This window comes from Sarcophilus harrisii, chromosome 1 (genome assembly GCF_902635505.1).
Source record: "Sarcophilus harrisii chromosome 1, mSarHar1.11, whole genome shotgun sequence".
Lineage (NCBI taxonomy): Eukaryota > Metazoa > Chordata > Mammalia > Dasyuromorphia > Dasyuridae > Sarcophilus > Sarcophilus harrisii.
In genome coordinates, this window is record NC_045426.1 from 145043539 (window position 1) to 145067398 (window position 23860).

Consider the following 23860-nt stretch of genomic DNA (forward strand, 5'->3'; position numbering starts at 1 on the left):
GTCTAAAACCAATCTATTGCCCATGGCTTCACATGTTGGGGAATCCAATGATCCCTGCAAGTTTTTGAAGTCCTGCAGCAGTCTTTTCATGTGTTAGGGAATTCAATGATCCCTGCAAGTTTTTGAAGTCCTGCAACAGTCTTTTTATGTGTTAGAGAATGCAATGATTGCAGCAGATTTTGAAGTCCTGCAACAGTCTTATCATTTCTCAGAAAATCCAATGATTTCTGAGGGTTTTCAAGTCCTACAACAGTCTTATCATATCTCAGAGAATCCAATGATTCCTGAGGGTTTTGAAGTCTTACAACAATCTTATCATGTCTCAGAGAATCTAATGATTCCTGAGGGTTTTGAAGTCCTACAATTTTTGATGTCCATGAGTTAAACACCATAACTGCCATGCTCTTTCAGTGGTGGGCACAGTCAGCAATGGAACCATCAGATGTTTCTTGGGTCTTCTCCTTTGTTTCAAGGGTCTGCTCAGTCTCTCTCCAATGGACAAGGCGAATACGGCTTGTTGGTACCCATCTGATACCTTCTCCACCTGTGGAGATACAAGCAAACTCTCTCCCCCAAGCCGTTAACCTATCTGGTCCTTTCCATTCACCACTTTCTGGGTCTCTCCACATCACCTGGTGATTATCTAAAGATATTGGAGCTGCTCACACTGCCCTTCCTTTTGTTAATCTGTTGTTAATCCCTCCTTTGTCCTTCTCATTTTCCTTACACTTCCTCATCTGGCCATTTTTAGAATTTTCCTTTTTTCTATAACTAGCAGGATTTTTTAAGGCCAATTGTATTATGTTGTATGTATAGACTGTCTCCTTGGAAATTGAATGAGGACCTTTATCATTGTAGTATTCGCATAGTTGCTCTCCTACCAGCTTCCAATTATCTAGCCCTATCTCTTCTTCCTTTAAGAACTAAGGGGACGTGCGTTTTAATGTACCCAACAGTCTAGCCATCTGCAACCAAGTTACAATTAATCCTTGTCCCTTGATCATCTTAAGCATGCTTTCTATAGCACCCGCTTGGGGTGGGGGTGGGGGTGGGGCTGTGGCTGTGGCTGTGGGAGAATCTTTTACCAATATCTGCCCCATTGTAGCTAGAAAAAAATACTATTTTAGCCCTTAACAAAGTAAGTTCCCTGTTTGTCTATTTTAATACTCACCCTATTTCCTGGTCACTGGAGACTTCTTCAGTGAAGTTAGGGTCCTTGGTTCCCACACTTGGCGCCAAATGTAACAACTGCACTAGCCCCAGGACACCCCAGAATCAGCTGGAGTCAGGATAAGCAAAAGTCCTCAGTCTTTATTCTTGGTCTTAGATGCAGGATTGAACAGGATGGAAGCAGATTCTCCATGACCACCTTTTCCCTTGTCTACCGCTGAGAATGTGTATCCCTGGCTAGCTTTACTCCACCCCCTAGCCCCTCCTACAATCCTCTCTACACCAATCATTGAGCCAGTACGGATAATGGAAAGGACCATTGTCCAAGCATATGCCCATAGAGTATCGTTCAATCAGAAGTTAGCCTCAAGGGCTCAGCAGTCCCAACCTCAGTGCATCAACCCAACAGTTTCAGCCCTCTACATAAACCCAATAGCATATAGAAGTTAAGAGTCAGAAGTGAGAGTACCCTTCCCTCCTCCTCCCCCCGGAGACCTGGTTATTAAACATTTACCATCAGTGATTTGAACTCATATCTTACAACAACAGAGCCAGTATTCTTTTTAGTGGAAAAAATTCATCTATTTATTGTTGACCCCAGATTGAGTTCAAATTATTACCTCTTACACACTTTGCTTCCACAAACCTGGCCCATTTGCTATTTCCTTTACAAAATATTTCATTTCCTACCACTGCTACCTCTGTTTTCCATGACTAGAGTATTTTCTTAACTTTTTTCCATTTTTTGGAAGCCTTATTCTTTTCAAAGCTCAGTTGAAGTATCCCCTCCTAGAATAGGCCTTTATTAGTTTCTCCAATTGTTAGTCTTTTCCTTCCCAAATACTTTGTATTTAATGTGCATATTTTAAACATTTACTTATGTTACTTATGCATGTTTTTTTTTTTAACACACTCAAAATGTGGCCCAGATGCCTGACTGTTGAGGCCTTGAGATTCTTGTAAGACACTCTCTGATACTCTGATATTCTCATATGATGGGATTTTTCAGAGTCTTCTGTGAATTGTGAATTAAAGAATTAGCTGCAAACATGAAGACTGAGTAATTATCTGATTGGCAGAATTGCATTTTTGCCTTACAAAAGGATAAATCTATAGATGGGTCTGGTTTTCGCATTTTGCTTGTATACATCCCATTATCATCAGTGAAAAACTGAGTGATCTGAGTGTTAAGAATATTCTTTTACCATCAATATTGAACAGGAAGTCTTTTTTATTCCTCTTCTCTGAATCACCACAGAGTATTTTGCTTTATGTGACCAGTTGGCAAAAAAACAAATTGCACTGAAATGTTTAAAGGGCTTAATAACTCTTTTGAATCTCATGGCTTATCCTGAAACAATTGTGCTGACATTTGCACAGTGGTATAAAAGCAATTTGTAGTCAAATTTACAAAAATGGAAAGTAATGCTATTTTCCTCACTAATTTTTTTGTTTTAATAAATAGTTATTTTCCACAAAATATATTATTCATATTAACATGTCAATGACTTTATGATTATCTTATGCTGAACTAATACACATTTTAAATTTTTTTCAGTTTTAATCATTTGTTGTTCAGCTTTTTGTGATCTCATATGGGGTTTTTTTGATAAAGATAAGGGAGTGATTTGCCATTTCATTCTCCAGCTCATTTTATATTGGAGGAAACTGAGGAAAAATAACTAGTAAGTGTGTGAGGCTAGATTTAAACTTTGGTTTTCCCTGACTTAAGTCCCAGAATTTTATTCACTGAAACACCCAGATAATATGGTAATTATCAACATTTATAATTCACATAAATAAAAGCTCATTAGGATTCTCAACAATTTCTTTTTTTTTTTTTTTTTTAATTTAATAGCCTTTAATTTACAGGATATATATACATGGGTAACTTTACAGCATTAACAATTGCCAAACCTCTTGTTCCAATTTTTCACCTTACCCCCCCACCCCCTCCCCTAGATGGCAGGATGACCAGTAGATGTTAAATATATTAAAATATAAATTAGATACACAATAAGTATACATGACCAAAACGTTATTTTGCTGTACAAAAAGAATCAGACTCTGAAATATTGTACAATTAGCTTGTGAAGGAAATCAAAAATGCAGGTGTGCATAAATATAGGGATTGGGAATTCAATGTAATGGTTTTTAGTCATCTCCCAGAGTTCTTTTTCTGGGTATAGCTAGTTCAGTTCATTACTGCTCCATTAGAAATGATTTGGTTGATCTCGTTGCTGAGGATGGCCTGATCCATCAGAACTGGTCATCATCTAGTATTGTTGTTGAAGTATATAATGATCTCCTGGTCCTGCTCATTTCACTCAGCATCAGTTCGTGTAAGTCTCTCCAGGCCTTTCTGAAATCATCCTGTTGGTCATTTCTTACAGAACAGTAATATTCCATAATTTTCATATACCACAATTTATTCAGCCATTCTCCAACTGATGGACATCCATTCAGTTTCCAGTTTCTAGCCACTACAAAAAGGGCTGCCACAAACATTCGTGCACATACAGGTCCCCTTTCCCTTCTTTATAATCTCTTTGGGATATAATCCCAGTAGTAACACTGCTGGATCAAAGGGTATGCACAGTTTGATAACTTTTTGAGCATAGTTCCAAACTACTAGGATTCTCAACAATTTCTTAAGAGTGCAAAGTGGTTTGGAGACTAAAAAGTTTGGGGACTTTTTTTTAACTGCTCTAGTAGAATGTGTAAAGTTCTTAAAAGCTGCAGTTGTTTCATTTTTTTGTCTTTATAACTCTAGCACGTAGGACAATGCCTGCATATAGTAGACACTTAATAAATATTGCTCAATTGCATGAATTTTTTTTCCCTCAGAATAGGCCAATGATTTTTTTTTAAACAAATGTTGCCTTAGCATTATTTTATCTGTCCTCTTCTCAGACACAATGAGACTTTGTAAGCTTCAAAAACATGGTTGCTAATAAAAGCATTCATAGAGCTTTTGCCACTAAGTAGTATGTGAAGTTATTTCCTATGGGGTCAGGTTCCACTGTCTAAATTCTTTGACAGCTCCTTTGTCCTGCAGTCCTTTGCCCAGAGCCAAAAGAACAAGTGTTATTTCAGAATGCCAGATCTGTTGAGTTTCCTCTTTGCTTTGTGCATCAAGCCTAAAAGAGCCATGTTGGCTTTTACTGCTGTGACTGAGCACCTCTGTGGGCTGGCCAGAAACAGATCATTCCATCAATCTCTGGATGATACCTTAGAAGTCATGTGATCCAACCTTCTTTATATTACTCATTTAAAAATAGATTGAGAGGTTAAGCAACGTAGCCAAATTCATATAGTAAGTAGCACAATTTGTACTTGAGTCAAGGCAGTGGTAGTGGTATGTTGATACTTGTTTAACAACTGACCCCTTGAAAACAGCAAAACACACTTTAGAGTTTAATCTGAATTATTAGCATTTTATCCATCCACCTTTAAGTCTAGACAATCAATAAAACAATAATTTAAGCCCTGATCTGTAGCCTTTGCTGTATAAATGTTCATGCTGAATATTAAACAATGGAGAACAGGTTTGAGGTGGTTCCAACACACTTCTGCCTGAGTCCAGGTCTTCCAATAACAAGGTCAGTGATTTTCTAATTATATCATGCTTCGCTGGCATCCCTCCCCCATCCATAAAATGCAAGAGGTGATTCTTTACAGAAAGCAAATAATTATTATGGGGAACACTTTGCTTATTCTCAAGTTATGCTCATTTGACTCTGCTTTGTGTGGACTGGCTTGCTTGGAATTCCTTGCCTCTGAACTGAAATCATATTTTCCTGCTTGGTCCATGAGTTTGGCTTTGACTTTTTGGACTGTGTTATATCAGTCTTTTATTTGATACCTGGTATAGGTTTTGTACTTTGAAACCTGCTCATACCATATCGGTTTCTTCCCTCTCCCCATCTGTTTCTCCATCTTCTACCTCCAGAGAGTTCATTCAGCTCTCACCTGATAATCACCTGTTTAGTCAGGTTCTAACTCTTTGAGAACCTTAGGCCATGATGATTTGCTGCCTTTGAATTCTGGGAACAAACTTTAGAACAAAAAACAAAACCCCTTCTTTCCCTAGCATCTTCCTTCTTCTTTTTCCTTGTCTGTTCGATTATTCTTTTTGTCCCTTTGTGGGCATTAGGACTCAGCACCAAAATGGTCACTTGAATACCCTCTGATTAAATTTTGCTTCAAATTTCCCATTCTGACCTTGTGATCAGTCAAAACAAGGACCTTGTTGATTTTAAAATGAGCCAGGGGCCTTGTCTGTGCTGACAGTCAGAAAGTCAACATACATCTCGGTGGGATAAACAAATGAGTAGATTGAGGAGATGAGTTTTATGGTTGTCTGAGAGCTGGATGTGTTTGTATATTCTGGGACAGAAGCAACTAACTTCTGACATCTTTCCTGATGAAGTGAAAATTCTCTCTTCCTAACATGTAGCAACAGAATGAGCCATATGAAGCCTACCAACAGAAAGATCTTTTTTTTCCTGCTTTCTAAGTGATGTCAGTTTCATTAGTTTGTCTCTGGGGATAGATGTCTCTCATCAGTCAGACAAATCAATAGAGAAAGCAAAAGCACAAGTAGGGTGATTTTGCCAGTCAAAGAAGTTTCCACAATTTGTCTGTGAAAGGCTAAGAAGTTGGGCAGCTGGCCCATACCATAGTGTCAATATGGGACTGTCTTCATGGAGAAGCACCAATGAGTTGGCAAGAAAAGAGTGATTCCCCGTCCATTCCAGAGGGTGGTTGGGATGGGGATGAAAGAGGGGAGATGTTAACTGGAAGATCAGAATGTTTAGTTTAGATGTTGTCTAGAATCACTGGTTTACCAAGGAAGAAACTATTTTTCAAGACAAATGAAGGTAAAATATAGGATTTTTCTAAGGGTTGCTGAGATTTCTCTACAGACAGTGACAGAGAGAGGGTGACATCAGTGGAGGGCGAGGTGTGGAAACCTCCAAATGGTTCTTTCCTCATGTTCTAATTTGGGTGAGGACTCTTGGTGACTTGTGCTCTTCTTTACCAGTGAAACTCTGTCTCAGAGGTAGAAAGGTAGGGGTGGAGAAGGTCACACTTTAGCCTTCCTGAATAAAAAGTTATATTGAAAAATAAGTCTAGGCAATTGAGCCTAGTATTTTGTTTTGTTATTGGCCTCCTGGCTTTTCCACAAACAAAATACTCCATCTCTCAGCTCTGGGAATTTTCTCTGGCTTGTTCCCTATGCCAGAAAGTCAGACACTCCCTTCTCAACTCTGACTACTAACCTCCCTCGCTTCCTTAAAATCCCAACTAAGGTCCTATATTTTACAGGAAGCCTTCCCTAATCCTTCTTACATTGCTTTCCCTCTTTTATTTTCTATTTATCCTGTTTATAGCTTTGTATATATTTGATTGCATATTGACTTTCCCATTAGATTGTAACTCCTTGAGGTCAAGGATTATATATATATTTTTTGTACTCCTAGTGCTTAGGATAGTGCCTAGTATGTAGAAGTTTAATTAATCCTATATTAATTAATTGATGTTTTTTCCTGTATTAATTTTTTTTCAAGGCAAGAGATAGTTTATTGGAGATGAGATAGTGTGAACAGAAATCACACAGATAAAACCTTTATTCCTTTACCTAGTCTCCTTTTTGGGATAGTGGGGAAGGGGAAAAGTTCTCCTTTAAGTCTTATTCACACTGCTAGGCCTTTATTTGAGTATGCCAACTCCACCTATAGCTACCTGAACCTTTCTTCTGTCCTGAGGAACTGAGGACTGGACACTATTTTCCAATATGTATTAAAAATGACTCCACAGACTCATCAGCAGCAGGGCATGGGATGTATAGTCTCTCTAATCATGGGGTAGATTAACACTGCTATATTCCGCAGTCTTGTCATCTAAGGTCAAGAGGTTGCAAAGGGGCTGTTTGGGGTGGGTAGGCTTGGGTTACTGGCCCAGTTTAAGGATTGGTCTGGCTTTAGTGGAACACTATTATAACTCTACTTCTAGCTAACCAGTTCAGAGGAAAAACCCTGAGGCATAAGTCATCCCAGATGCCACAGGGGATAGTACCACACTGGTCTTTTTCCTGGCAGAGTAACCGGAGCTCTGATGTCACCAGTGGGAAGGGTTGGAGAGCCTCTACACTTGGGACCAACATATTCCCTGACCTCCTCTTTTGGCTCTCTGTCTACTCATTGTCTTTTGTGGTTGTCACTTCCCTATTCCCCACCTCCCATTCCCCTTCCTGGACCCATCTTTGTGGCTCCATTGCTTTAGTGGAAGGTTATAGGAGACTGGGCTCTTCTGGGACCTGCTTAAGAGGGCCATAGGCTGGGTCCCCACGTTGGTGGTTGATGTGGGCTGAGCTGTCCCCAAAGCCTTTGCCAAGCTGCACACTTGTAGGGTGTCTGGCTTGTGTGAGTACACTTTTGTTTTACCAGGTCTTTTCCACATTACCCACATGGGTCTGGCTTATATAAGTCAGGCAACCCTGAGGCTGAGGAGTAAGGACTACTGGCCCAGGAGGATTGTGGGCTGAAGGGGGAAATTGAGGAGGCTGGAAGCCTTAGTGTTGGATCGGCCTGTTTACCGCAGGTGGGTGTATAAGTGCACATGCACTTAACATGTTCTAACCCTGGGTGCAGTAAGTCTTCTTACTGGGGTGCTTCCCCTCCTTTGTTCTGCATCCTGCTTTCAGTTCTTGCTGATGTGTTATTTTTTCTTCCCACTTTCATTCTGACAGCAAATCACAGACTTGTTCATCTTAGTGACAGGAAGTTTGTGAAATCTCTTATCATAATCTCATCTTACAGAACTAGACCTGCAACAGACCTCAGAGACCATCAGATCCAAGTCCTCATTTTAAAAATGAGGAAACTGAGGGTCAAAGAGGGCCAATGATTTGTCAGGATTACACAGCTAGTAAATATCCCAGGTGGGATTTGAAGTCAAGTCTACCTGACACCCAGTCCAACACACACCACCACCATTGCCTTGCTCCAGAGGCCTTTGAAAAAAACAGGCTAGACTCTCTTTTATGTCTGGGCTGCTTTAGGGACTGAACAACTTTGTCATTCAAGGCTCCGAGGTCTTCCAGTGGATTCTGTTTTCTCAGTGGGTCACTAATACTTTCCATGGAATCATCAATTTAAACAATCAGTTTAAAGCTGTAAGGGACCTTGAAGGTAATGTAGCTTGAAGTCCTCATTTTCTAAGTAAAGGAGCTGGGGTTCAGAGAAGCCAAGTGACTTGCTTATACTAGTAAGTGGTAGAATCAGGATATGATACCAGGTTCCCTGACTCAAAATCCAAAGCTCCTTCCCCTAGATTGTACTGCTGTCTTTACATATGATTTTCAAATTCTCCAGGATAGCTCTGGGTCCTAGAAGTTGTCCATCTGGAAATTGGATAGCTGTATGAATTTTCTGTGTGGTTAGGGGTGGATACAGGGAACCAAAGATTATGCTTTGGAGAATTCTATGTGGGCAGTCTCTGTATTTTCTTTTTCGACATAGCCTGGTCTCCGTGGCTGGAGCATCACAGAAATGTAGGGTACAACTGTATTATTCTGTTGAGTTTGGGACCAGTCTCTATCCTTAGATGAAGATACCACAGGGAACATCAAGCTCTATAATGCTTTGAAATGTTTTCAGTTTTCTGGGGAGGACGCTGTGAAACTATAAAAAGGGAAATAATTTCAAGCCTTTTTGGCTCATTTGTATTTTATTGAAACTTATATCACCACACACTGTTTGTAAATATAAGTGGGATGTTATGACAGAGAAAAAGGGAGCCAGTGAGAGAGAAAAAGGAAGAGAAAAGGAAGGAATGCAAAAGAGGGAGAGAGAGGAAAGGACAGAAAAGAGAAATAGAGGGAGGAAGAGCAAAAAAGGAAGAGAGAGACAGAGAGACAAAGATGCAGAGAGAGAGATGAAGGGAAGGAGAGGTAGAAAAAGTAAGACAGAGAGAAGTGGAGAAGGAGAGAGGAACTAAGAGAGGGGCACAGAGAGAAGGAGAGGGAGAGAGAGAAACAAAAAGAGAGAGAGGGAGTGAGAGAGAGAGAGAGAGAGAGAGAGACAGAGACAGAGACAGAGACATAGAGAGAGAAGGGAAGCATTATGACTGACATTTCAAAACATACTTTCTCCCTAAGCATAATTTAAATGGCATCTGAAAATCCTAAATGATTGGGTTATCTATTGGTGGATTTCTAGGAGCTAAATATGGTTGAATTTATAGATTTCACAGGGGATTTGACGATACTCAACTATCAATTTTTTTCTTATCTTTCCATGGGGTCTTCTTTCACCTCATTACTAATTATGTAATTAGTCTAGCTCAGCAGCTAGCAAGACACTATGGGGCATGACAAAGCCTTTTGCTGTTTTCTTCTTTGTAAATACTTTTCCTGCTTGTCCTGAATTCCTTGTTGGGGGTTACATTTCTCCTCCAAATGAGAAGAAGACTCCCCAGAGCTTCAATTCTCCCTCATCTCAGCAATAATTCTATATTGGACTCTAAACAAAGGAGTGAGGGAAAGGTAGTAAAAAGATAATCAATGAACAAATATAAATTGTGCATTGTAGAATTCATGGTTTAGGCAGTTTTATTTCCATGTGGGAAAGGAAATGCTAAGCAGTAAGAAATCATAGTATGATTTTAATTAGTTCAGATGCTAGTACACAATTGCAAGGGAGATTAAAATTGTTAAGAGGGAATTGGGGGGTGGGGGCGCAGCTAGGTAGCTCAGTAGATAGAGCACCAGCCCTGAAGTCAGGAGGACATGAGTTCAAATGTGGCCTCAGACACTTAACACTTCCTAACTGTGTAATCCTGGGAAAATCACTTAATCCCAATTAACTCAGGGGAAAAAAAGGGAATCAGGGTTATTTAGAATGAGTTTGGAGATTGTAGACTCAAAATAGGAGAACTGAATAAAATACATTATGTACCTAATAAAGCTAAATACCAACAATGCAATATATGGATGGTCAGAGATGAAGGGAGGTTATTTTGTTTGGGGGCCCATATCATTAAAAGAAAAATGGTATCAACTATAAGATAAAGTAAGAAAAGGCCTCCTTCTATGGGTCAAAATGATAGCTAATATAAAAAATATATTTAATCTGGTGAGTACACATAAAATAGACTGCTAAGGGAAGTGTATTGCCCAAAAGAATCATCACTAGAAAAGGAGTCAGAAATTATAAGATAAAATACACAGATTCCAGATGAAAAAAATTATAGCTTAAAGCCTGAATTAAGCTCATTGAATAACATGATCATTTTAAAAACCACTGTAATATTTGCATTGCTTTAAGATTTATAACAGTCTTTCTGCAATATAATATTAGTGTACTTTTGTTACTATTAATAATGAAGAAAAGGCAATCAAACAAGAGTCAAAAATCTCTTTTGATCTCCACTCAGCTCCTTCAATTTTCAAAAGTTGTTGTAAATCAAAGTAAATATTAGGGTGTTTTTAAAAAGTAAAACAAAAAAAAAGAAAATGTTGGACATTGCCAGAGATGTGGGAAAACTGGAACACTAATGCATTGTTGGTGGAGTTGTGAACTGATCCAACATTGTGGAGAACAATTTGGAGCTATAAAGAGCTATGCCGAAAGAGCTATAAAATGTGCATATCCTTTGATCCAAAACTGCCAATGCTAGGTCTATATCTCAAGGACATCCAAAAAACGGAAAAAAGGACCTATTTGTTAAAAAAAAATAAATAAATATTGTGGCTCATTCATATAATCTAAATTATCTATTTTACATTCTGTAATACTTTTTATATCTTCTTTGGTCCTAAATTCTTTCCTTATCCATGAATTTTTAAGATAAATTATTCTCTGCTTTCTTATGGTGTCACCCTTTAGGTATAAATCACATACCAAATTTGACTTTATATTAGTATATGGTGTGAGCTGTTGGTGTATATTTAGTTTCTGCCATACTGTTTTCTAATTTTCCCAACAGTTTTTGTCAAATCATGAGTTTTTGTTCCAAAAGGTTGGGTCTTTGGGTTTATCATATGCAAGATTACTGTGATGATTAATTATAATATGACATAACTAATTTATTTTACTGATCTACCACTCTATTTCTTAGCCAGTACCAGTTTGTTTGTTTTTTGATAATTACTGCTTTGTAATACAGTTTGAGATCTGGTATGGCTAGACCATTATCTTTTGCATTTTTTCCCCATTGATTCCATTGATATTATTGAACTTTTGTTCTTCCAGAAGAGTTTTGTTATCACTTTTTTAGCTCTATAAAATACTTTTCCTTGGTTGGTATGACATTGAATAGATTAATTTATGTAGAACATAATAAAAATGATGTTGACTTGGCTTACCCATGAGCAATTAATATTTTTCCAATTGTTTAGATCTGACTTTATTTGTGTGAAAAGTGTTCCATAATTGTGTTTAATTCCTGGGTTTCTCTTAGCAAGTAGACTCCCAAGTACTTTATATTGTCTACAGTTATTTTAAATGGAATTTCTCTCTCCCTATTTCTTATTATTGGGCTTTGTTGGTAATATATAGAAAGGCTCATGATTTCTTTGGATTTATTTTGTATCCTGCATTTTTGCTAAGATAGGTAATAATTTCAAGTAGATTTTAATTGATTTTCTAGGATTTTATAAATATATTTTCATATCATTTGCCATAAGTGATAATTTAGTTTCCTCATTGCCTATTCTAATTCCTTCAATTTATTTTTCTTCTTTTATTGCTAAAACAAATCCTCCTAATACTATATTGAATAATTGTAGGGATAATAGGTATTGTTGCTTCATCCTTGATCTTATTGGGAAGGTTTTAGCTTATCCCCATTACAGCTAATGCTGATGCTGATGTTACATAAATGTTATTTATCATTTTAAAGAAAGATCTATTTATTTTTATGTTCTCTAGAATTTTTTAATAGCAAACTATATTTTGCCAAAGGCTTTTCCTGCATCTATTGAGATAATCATATGATTTCTGTTATGTTTTTTATTGATATGGTCAACTATGCTGATCATTTTTAAAATATTGAACTAACTCTGCATTCCTGGTATAAGTCCTATCAGGTCATAGCATATGAACCATGTGATACACTGCGATAATCTCTTTGCTACTAGCTTATTTAAAAATATTTGCACCCAATATTCATTAGGGAAATTGGTTTGTAGTTTTCTTTATCTGTTTTGGCTCTTCCTAGTTTAGGTATCAGCACCATATTTGTGTTGTAAAAGGAATTTGATAGAACTCCTTCTTCACCTATTTTTTTTTCAAATAGTTTATAAAGTATTGGGATTAATTGTTCTTTAAATATCAGATAGAATTCTCTTATAAATCCATGTGGTCTTGGAGATTTTTTCTGGAGTTTATTGATGGTTTGTTCAATTTATTGTCTAAGATAAAGTTAAGTATTTTATTTTTTCTTCTGTTAATCTAGGTGATTTATGTTTTTGTAGATGTTTATACATTTCATTTAGATTGTTAAATTTTTGACATATAATTTGGCAAAATAGCTCCTAACAATTGTCTTAATTTCTACTTCATTAGTGGTAAATTCACCCCTTTTATTTTTTGATATAGTCATTTGCTTTTCTTTTTTCTTTTTTTAAAAATCAATTTAATCCAGAGAAAGCAAATTATAGACTAATCTCCCTAATGAATATTGATGCTAAAATCTTAAATAAAATATTAGCAAAAAGATTACAGAAAATCATCCCCAGGATAATACACTATGACCAAGTAGGATTTATACCAGGAATGCAGGGCTGGTTCAACATTAGGAAAACTATTAGGATAATTGACTATATAAGTAACCAAACTAACAAAAACCAAATGATCATCTCAATAGATGCAGAAAAAGCATTTGATAAAATCCAACATCCATTCCTAATGGAGGATAGGAATAAATGGACTTTTCCTTAAAATAGTCAGGAGCATATATTTAAAACCATCAGTAAGCATCATATGCAATGGGGAAAAACTGGAACCTTTCCCAGTAAGATCTGGAGTAAAGCAAGGTTGTCCACTCTCACCATTATTATTCAATATTGTATTAGAAATGCTAGCCTCAACAATAAGAGTCAAGAAAGAGATTAAAGGAATTAGAGTAGGCAATGAGGAAACCACATTATCACTCTTTGCAGATGATATGATGGTAAACTTAGAGAACCCCAGTGACTCTACTAAAAAGCTATTAGAAATAATTCATAACTTTAGCAAAGTTGCAGGATACAAAATAAATCCACATAAATCCTCAGCATTTTTATACATCACCAACAAAATCTAACAGCAAGAGATACAAAGAGAAATTCCATTCAAAATAACTGTTAACAGCAAAAAATATTTGGAAATTGATCTACCAAAGGAAAGTCAGGAATTATATGAGCAAAATTACAAAAAACTTTCCACACAAATAAAGTCAGATTTAAATAATTGGAAAAATATTAAGTGCTCTTGGATAGGCCGAGTGAATATAATAAAAATGACAATACCCCCTAAACTAATTATTTAGTGCTATACCAATCAGACTTCCAAGAAAATATTTTAATGATCTAGAAAAAATAACAATAAAATTCATATGGAAGAACAAAAGGTTGAGAATCTCAAAGGAATTAATAAAAAAAAAAATCAAATGAAGGTGGCCTTGCTGTACCTGATCTAAAACTGTATTATAAAGCAGCAGTCACCAAAACTATTTGATATTGGCTAAGAAATAGATTAGTTGATCAGTGGAATAGGTTAGGTTCACAAGACAAAATAGTCAACTATAGCAATCTAGTGTTTGACAAACCCAAAGATCCTAACTTTTGGGATAAGAATTCATTATTTGACAAAAACTGCTGGGATAACTGGAAATTAGTATGGCAGAAATTAGGCATGGACCCACACTTAACACTGTATACCAAGATAAGAGCAAAATGGGTCCATGATTTGGGCATAAAGAACCAGATTATAAATAAATTAGAGGAACATAAGATAGTTTTCTCTCAAACTTGTGGAGGAGGGAGAAATTTGTGACCAAAGATAAACTAGAGACCATTATTGATCACAAAATATAAAATTTTGATTACATCAAATTAAAAAGCCTTTGTACAAACAAAACTAATGCAAACAAGATTAGAAGGGAAGCAACAAACTGGGAAAACATCTTCACAGTTAAAGGTTCTGATAAAGGCCTCATTTCTAAAATATAGAGAGAATTGGCTCTAATTTATAAGAAATCAAGCCATTGTCCAATTGATAAATGGTCAAAGGATATGAATAGACAATTTTCAGATGATGAAATTGAAACTATTTCCACTCATATTTTCATATGTTCCAAAATCATGTTTCCAAATCACTATTGATCAGAGAAATGCAAATTAAGACAACTCTGAGATATCACTACACATCTGTCAGATTGGTTAAGATGACAGGAAAAAATAATGATGAATGTTGGAGGGGATGTGGGAAAACTGGGACACTGATGCATTGTTGGTGGAGTTGTGAACGAATCCAATCATTCTGGAGAACAATCTGGAATTATGCCCCAAAAGTTATCAAACTGTGCATACCCTTTGATCCAGCAGTGCTACTACTGGACTTATACTCCAAAGAGATACTAAAGATGGGAAAGGGACCTGTATGTGCCAAAATGTTTGTGGCAGCCCTGTTTGTAGTGGCTAGAAACTGGAAAATGAATGGATGCCCATCAATTGGAGAATGGTTGGGTAAATTGTGGTATATGAATGTTATGGAATATTATTGTTCTGTAAGAAATGACCAGCAGGAAGAATACAGAGAGGCTTGGAGAGACTTACATGAACTGATGCTAAGTGAAATGAGCAGAACCAGGAAATCATTATATACTTCAACAATGATATTGTATGAGGATGTATTGTATGTATAGAAGTGGATTTCTTTGACAAAGAGAAGATCTAACTCAGTTTCAATTGATCAATGATGGACAGAAACAGCTACACCCAAAGAAAGAACACTCAGAAATGAATGTGAACTGTTTGCATTTTTGTTTTTCTTCCTGGATTATTTTTATCTTCTGAATCCAATTTTTCCTGTGCAACAAGAGAACTGTTCAGTTCTGCACACATATATTGTATCTAGGATATACTGTGACATATTTAACATGTATAGGACTGCTTGCCATCTGGGGGAGCAGGTAGAGGGAAGGAGGGGAAAAATCGGAACAGAAGTGAGTGCAAGGGATAATGTTGTAAAAAAATTACCCTGGCATGGGTTCTGTCAATAAAAAGTTATAATTATTAAAAAAAAAAAAAATCAAGTTAGCCAATGGTTTATTTTACTGTCTTTCTGTCTTTTACCATAAAGCCAGCTTTTAGTTTTATTTATTAGTTCAATGGTTTTTATAGTTTCACTTTTATTAATTTCACTTTTGATTTTTAAAATTTCTAACTTGGTGTTTAATTAGGGATTTAAAATTTGTTCTTTATCTAGTACTTTTTTTAGTTGTGTGCCCAATTCATTGTTGTTACTTTGTCTCTATTTTATTGATGCAAGTAATTAGAGATATAAATTTCCCCCTGCATGGTATTTTGGCTATATCCCATAAATTTTGGCATATTATTTCATTGTTGTCATGTTCTTTAATGAAATCATCAATTGTTTTTATGATTTATTTTTTGACCCACATTTTTTAGAGTTATATTATTTAATTTCCAATTAAATTTTAATCTCTTTTCCAATTGCTTATCATTGAACATAATTTTTACTGCATTATGATCTGAAAAGGATGCACTTACTATTTTTGCTTTTCTGCAGTTAGTTGTGAGGTTTTTATACCCTACTCCATGGTCAGTTTTTGTTTAAGTGCCACATACTACTGAGAAAAAGATATATTTCTTTCTATACCCATTCAGTTTTCACCAAAGGTCTATCATATCTAAGTTTTCTCACCTCTTTAACTTCTTTCTTGTCTATTTTGTGGTAAGATTTATATGATTCAGTGAGGGGAAATTTGAGATCCCTTTTATTATCTACTTCCTGTTATAACTAATTCAACTTTTCTTTCAAAAGTTTAGATGTGATGCATATATGTTTAGTGCTGATATGACTTCATTTTCTATGGCACCTTTGAGCAAGATACTGGTTTTTTTAAATCTCTTTTAATTAGAACTATTTTTTTGCCTTTGCTTTGTCTGAGATCAGAATTGCTATCTCTCTTTTCTTTGCTTTACCTTCTGAAACATAATAAATTCTTTTCCCGCCCAGCCCCTTACTTTTACTTTGGGTATGTCTTTCTGCTTCAAATGTATTTCTTGTAAACAACTGTAGAGAACTCCCAGGAAGGTAGAAACTTCAATAATTGGAATGTTCCCCTTGTCCTAAGATTAATCAAGGGTGCATTTAAATTTGAAATCATGAAAAAACATAATTATTGGGGTATTGTGAATTTTATACAAGATTGAGTCCCTAGAAACTAACAACATGCTTCAAAAAGTTAGATCACAGAAAACAGAAACCAGGGTTGGTCATAGAACAATGCTTTTCATAATAACATATAGCTTTAAGATATATAAGCAGCATGATATCTTTTAATAAACAGCTCTGTTGAATAATCAGCAATCCTTTCTCCTTATTTTCAACTGCCACTAGCCTATTTGTGTTGTGCTGGCCACAACAAACAACTTATTGTAGGATTCTGTTTTTTAATTCATTCTGCAATCTGTTTCCATTTTATGGATGAGTTCATGCCATTCATATTTACAGATATGATAACTAATTGTGTATTTTCCTCCTTTGTTTATAACTCCTTCTTCAAACTCTATCCTTTTTGTACTCACAAATGTTTTATTTCTGATCACCATCTTTCCAGATATACCCTCTCTTTTATCAACCCTTTTTTCCCCTTTCTGTTATTCCTATTACTTTTACTTTCTTATAAGATAGACTTCTGAATCCAACTGAGTGTGTATGTTTTTCCCTCTTTGTATCAGTTTTGATAAAAGTAAGGTTTAAACTTTGCCTGTCACCCCTCTATCTTTCCCTCTATTGTGATATCTCTTTTATACCAATTTTATGTGGGATAATTTACACCATTCAATCTCTCCCCTCCTTCTTCCAGTACAATTTTCTTTCTTGTCATTTTATTTTTTAATTTATTTTTGGGGGGTTTCAACCTCAAAGTCCATATCCTCTATCTAGATATAATCCTTCTAATTGCTCTTATAATAATGAAGTTCTTTTTCACTACTAGTTAGCAATGGTTAAGGCCTAGCTGGGTTTCTTATACTGGGGAGGAGGGCATTTCTGGGATGGGGCCTTGCTGCATTACACAGATTATTCAGTTGCCCAGGGGATTGCTGGGGTGGGTCTTGTTGGTAGATTATCTCAGGCTTGGAGCCTTGCTGTAGATCCCCTGCTGTGAGACTGGCTGCTGCTACTCTTCGTCTTTGCTTCCCTCCCAACCTAGTGAGGCAGCCTTTTCTGCTGATCTGGTAAACTGCTCCCCTGATCCTGCACCAATTCTGAAGCAGTTTTCTAGTTGTCTGGAGGGGTATTTGGGAGAGATTCAGAAGGCCCCTTTTTCACTCCAGCATCTTAGCACCTAAAGTCCCAGTCTTTCATTTATAACTGCCTGCTGAATACCTCCATCTGGATGTCTTTTCCCCCATTTAAATCATGTCCAACCCTGAACTCCCCCTTATTTTCTAACCTTTTTATTTCTGTTGAAATGGCCATCATTTTCCTGGTCATCTGGCCTTATAACTGATGAGGTCTAGATATGGGGTACCTAAATGAAATTAGGGTTTAATTGAAGTCTAGTGGCAGGTTTGGGGTACAGGGAGTCAAATAGAGTTCCCCTGCAACTCCTTTGGATTCGGTGCAAGGATACGGAGTTAAATAAGGTCTAGAAGCAGCACGAGTCCCCAATAAAGGAATTTATTGGCCTGAAAAGCTAGATTGATGGTTTATTATGGGGTTTGGAAGTAAGGTTAAAGTATAAAGTATAGTTAAGGAAATAGGTGAAGATAAAGAGATAAGAAGGGCACCAGAAACAGGGTTCCAGGGGACAGAGGATCCTGGCATGCCAGGCATAAGGCTGGCATGTTTGGAACCTCTGCAAAGAGAGGATTCCAGCTTAACTCTTTTATAATGAGAGATTTAGCTAAAGGTTGGCTCAGATCCGGGTGGGGGCTGGGACAGGCCCAGATCTTCTACTGGAATTCAAAGGGACCAAGATTTGTGAATCAAAAGGTCCTGGATTGATCAACTAGGAGGGGTTGGGAATCAGAAGAAAGGATTAAGTCAGTTCTTAAAGGGACCACACCCACATCATAACCTTGTAGCACTGTCCTCCTCCCTCTTTCTCAATATCCATTTATTTGTCAAATTATGTTCTTCATTGACCACAATATCTTGTGGCTGCCTTTTGTATCTATCACTAAACTTTTAGTTCAGACCATTATCTGTTGACTGGATAATAAATAGCCTTCTCATTGGTCTTCTTTTCTCCATCTCTCCTTTCTTCAATCTTTCACTGAGCCACCAAAACAATTTTCTTAAGACAAAAATATAACTATCAGTTCTATATTCCAAAAATCTTTAATGATTTTTTTCAATCCTAGGATAAAATACAAACTCCTATGCTTGACATTTAAGCCCTTCCATAATCTTTATCTTTATCCTCGGTGCAGATTGGCACTGGAACATATTAGGTGTTTAATAAATGATCAATTAAATTGAATTAGTTTCCTTATAGTGCCTAGGATAACATTATACACCTTGAAAGGCTTAATAAGTTTGCTTATCTTTGCCATTCTTTTGAAATTTAGCATGTAAATGTTTGCTATTCACTAAAGAACTAAGTGATGTGCTTTGTTTTGATGGTAGCAAAATGGATGTTTACAATGCTTCTCTGTAGAGGATGCAGCAGACCATGTACTTGTGGTATCTGGGATCATAGTTGCCTGCTTGGTTGACTGCCTGCCTGTGGAAAGTATCATAGTATGATTTTTCTATGGAACTAACCTATACATATGTTACCCAGCAGGAAGCAGATTTTCATGTAAGGGATAAGATTAGTCTGGAATTCTGTCAAGCCTGTAAAATCATAGATTAAAGATTGGGAGAGACCTTAGGGATGATCTAGCCCAGAGCTTCTTAAACTTTTTCTCCTCATGGCCCCTTTTTGCCCGATCCCAGGTGTATAGGTATAAAAATAGGTATACAAATCAAACATTTACTGATAATAAATTATAACTTCATGATATCCACAGTTTAAGTTAAGAGATTCTTAACTTGGGGTCACCAGTCACAGTTTAAGAACCTGGGATTTAATCCAACCCTAATATTTTACAGATGAAAAAAAAAAAAAACTGAGCACTTCAACGAACTGCCTCAGTTTAAGCAGCAGTTGGGATTTGAATCGAGGTCTTCTGATTTCAAACTTAACACTCTTTGCACTATACCCAGCCTCCCACAAAGAGTATCTCCAGAAAACATCTAGAATGCTGTGTTAAGAGACATAATCAAATGAAGTTGAGATTGGTGTGTGTGTGTATGTGTATAATATTCACTCTTCTATGAGGGTTATATATTGCCTTGTGATTTGCCATAAGTGGATAGTTAGAATGATTCAGTGTGGTATGGAAGTGGACAGAATGGAGCGGTAGGATTCCAAAATTGTTATAGAAATATGGGATGCTAGATACACAGTAAATTAGAATTTGGATTTTTAAAAAGTACAATGTAAGGAAAGTTGCCCCATGAACAGGGATGAGAAAACTGGGAAAAAATGCTTTTCTTCAAGCTCTGGAAGACTAAAGAAACTCTGTAAGTCAGCACACTGGTTAGATAATGGGAGTGGGGGGCTGGTATAAATAAGCGGTTGTGAGATATAAAAAATGAATAACATACTTTCCAAATTTTAAAGTTCTGTGTTCAACACTATCACACACACACACACACACACACACACACAATCAGAGCTTGTGGAAGTGGGAGAGGGGAAAGACCTTGAATGAGATGCAATCCCTTCTTTTCTGAAGGATTTAAAAACAATTTGATTCTGGGCCATTGTCAATTGTCTTGATTTTGTTTTGCCTCTGAACTTCAATGACTAGAAATTGAAGCTGATCACTTTTCTACTTTGCCACACTCATATCCAATTCACTTGCAAATCAAAATGTCACCTTTGTAATTAGTCTTCTTCAAGAACAAAAGTTTAACAACAACAATAAGAAAAAACATATTATTACCTTTTTTGGGGTGTAGTTAGATGGCAGACTGGACTTGGAGGCTGGAAGACCTGAGTTCAAATGTATCCTTAGACGCTGACTAGCCATATGACTCTCCATAAGTCAATTGTTTGCTTCAGTTTTCTCATAAGCAAAATGAGCAAAAGGAAATGACAAACTACTCTAGTATCTCTGCCAAGAAAACTCCAAATGGGGTCAGAGAGAGTCAGATGACAACTAAAACTATTGAACAACAATGACCATTTACTGGGATTGGTTGTAGAGGATAAGTGTGACTGGATAAGCCATCCTACTTCTAGTTGAAATAAGACAAAGAATCACTTCTATGATCATCTAGACAAAGCTGGAAGGAATTTGGAATCTGTGGAGTTGGACCTCTTCCCTTGACTATTCCCAGTTTTGAGATGTGGAAAATGAAAAGCCCATAGAGTTTAACTGACTTGCCCCAAATCATGCAAATCATCACATTCATCACATCTTCTTATCTCTTCATTTGAAATTAAACATAAAATATCCCACTTCTTTTTTTTTTTTTTCAAATGGAAATTGTACACAAACTAAGATGGGTCCTTTTTTCCTTCTTTTTCTTCTAATCACATCAAGCCTTGCCTTTTATTTCAATTTGCATTCTAGGAACCAATTTATAAAGCCACAAGAGTTTTTTATGCTCCTTTGACTTTCATCAATGATAACCCCAGGGTTTTAGATTTTTTGGTCATTCATACTATGTGTTGAGACTGTATTTCCTAAGTCACCAGTTGCGTAATTTTACACTATAAGATCACTATTTAAATATTTATTTGCTTGGTAATTACTTTGTCTAATGGAACTAAAACATGTGTTTTCCATTTCCAATAATGAAATCAAATATTCCTTGGTTTATTGTTTCTTTACACTGGGAAGAACATTCTAGACTACCTTCCAGGAACATAACTATGGTGAGATCATTATTTATGATAATTCAGTAGAATTTTTTGCAGATTCTCAGAGGATATGTATGTTTTTACATTTAATATTTTGAATACCACCAGCAGAGATTACCAGTTACAAATAACCAAAGAATGTCTGCCTTTACAAATTGATAATTGTTTGGGAAAGGCTCATAATTTAAAAGTATGGATTATATAGAGTTAGAGGCTGCAATAGAGACATTTGATGCTTCAATATCTTTTGTGAAAATGTCTTCAAACAATTTTTAAAGGGATTCCACATTTCATAGTAACAAAATCGTAGCTCCCAGAATAAATGATATATGTAACATGGTATGACGGAAAGAATAGTGAGTTTTGACCTGTGTTATGAGTCATTACTCTGCTACTAACTCTGTGTGACTGCAGAAGTCATTTTATCTCTATAAAAGGAGGAGGGTAGGTTTAGACTAGATAATTGATTAGGTAGCCAGGTGGCACAGGGGCTAGAATTGAATTCAGGAAGACTACTGTTCAAATCCTGCTTTAAACACTGGGCTATGTGACCTTAGGCAAACCACTTCATTTACATCAGCTTTGATTTACTCATCTATAAAATGGAGATTGTAATAGTATCTACTTTATAGGGTTGTTGAGAGGATCAAATGAGATAACTAATAGACAGGCAATAGATATTTATTAAGCACATATTATATGCTAGGCACTGTGCTAAGTATTGGGGGTACAAATGTAAGTTACAAAAAATGATGGAGGAAAACAATACTTACAAGGAGCTGGAATGGGCAGGGGAGAAGATAATCACTAAGAGCAAAATCTAAAGAGAGGGAAGAGCATCTGGGAGGAGAATGAAGATAGCCCACCAGGGTCCATCATCAAAATGGAAGCCCCTGAAAAAAATTCACCAGTGGGAGAAGGGGATAAGTATGGGGGGGAGGGGTGGTAAACATTTCAAGGTGAAAAAGGTTCAAATGTGAGGGAAATTCCCAACAGAAAGAGATAACTGAGTTGAGTCATTGAAAAGTTTAAAGGGAATCAGAAGCATAGCCAGGAGGGGAATAAAGCTTGGCTAGCTAGGACTTATCTTCACTGTATAAAACTTTGCAAATCTTAAAGTACTATGTTGTTCAATCACTGTTTTTTTCAGTCATGTCCAATTCTCCAGGACCCCATTTAGGGTTTTCTTAAAGATACTGGGAGTCATCTGCCATTTCCTTCTTCAGCTCATTTTACTGGTGAGGAAATTGAGGCAAACAGAATTAAGTGACTTGTCCAGCTAGTATACGTCTGAGGTCAGATTTGAACTCATGAAGATGAGTCCAGGCCCAGCACTCGTATACTATAGAGGCACCTAGCTGTCCACTGGATACATTACCAATTCATATTTTTCATTCTCCACTGGGCATTTATTACAGCACATCAGTACTTTTAATCCTCTTTAATTATTTCTCACTTTATTTACTATTGAAGCTACTCAACATTTGTTTCCTTTTTCTCTTTGTTGAGGACTTTTACTGAAGAAAATTTGAAGCCATCTCCATCTTTCATTCTCTTCATCTCAAAATCCCTTGGCATAATCTCCTATTTTCTCTTTCTTTCCCAGTCCTTGACAAAGGTGGCCTTTTCCTTGCCAAAGCCAGCTCTTTCATATGTGTACTTGATCTCATCCTCCATTCTCAAAAAAGATTGTATCTTCCAGTAGATTGCATCACTCAACTGAAGGTGTTGTCTCTAAAGTTTGTATTTGTTTAGTGATTTCAATCCTGTCCAATTCTTTGAGATGCTGTAAGCCTCTTTCCATGGTATTTTTTTTTTTGGCAAAGATAATAGAGTGGTTTGCCATTTCCATTGTCAATGGTAAAGGTCTTACCTAAAGTGACAATAGCAAGGAAATTCTTGAGGCTGTATTTGAACTCGGCTCTTCTTGACTTCAAACCTAGAGCTCATGTCCACCTACCTGTTCTCTAAAATTACCAATGACTTAACTGCCAAATCTGATGGTCTTTTCTCAGTCCTATCCATCTCTGCTGTGTTTGATTCCATTGACAACTTTCTTCTAGAAATTTTTTCCCAGGTTTCCATGACGTTGCTCTTTATTGGATCATTCCCTACCTGTCTGACTGCTTCATTTCCAACTCCTTTGCTGACTATATTTTTCTCCCTTAACTAACTTAACTAACTTAATTTGGTCTTGGCTAAGAAATATAGTAGTCGATCAGTGAAATAGATTAGGTTCACAACACCTAATAGTCAATGATTGTACTAATATAGTGTTTGATAAACCCAAAGACCTCAGCTTCTGGGATAAGAACTCACTATGTGACAGAAATTGCTGGAAAAATTGGAAATTGGTATGGCAGAATCTAGACATTGACCTACACCTAACACCCTATACCAAGTTAAGGTCAAAATGGATTCATCATTTAGACATAAAGAGTGATACTGTAAGGAAATTAGAAGAACAAAGGATAGTCTACTTCTCAGATCTGTGGAGAAGGAAGACATTTGTGGCCAAAGAAGAACT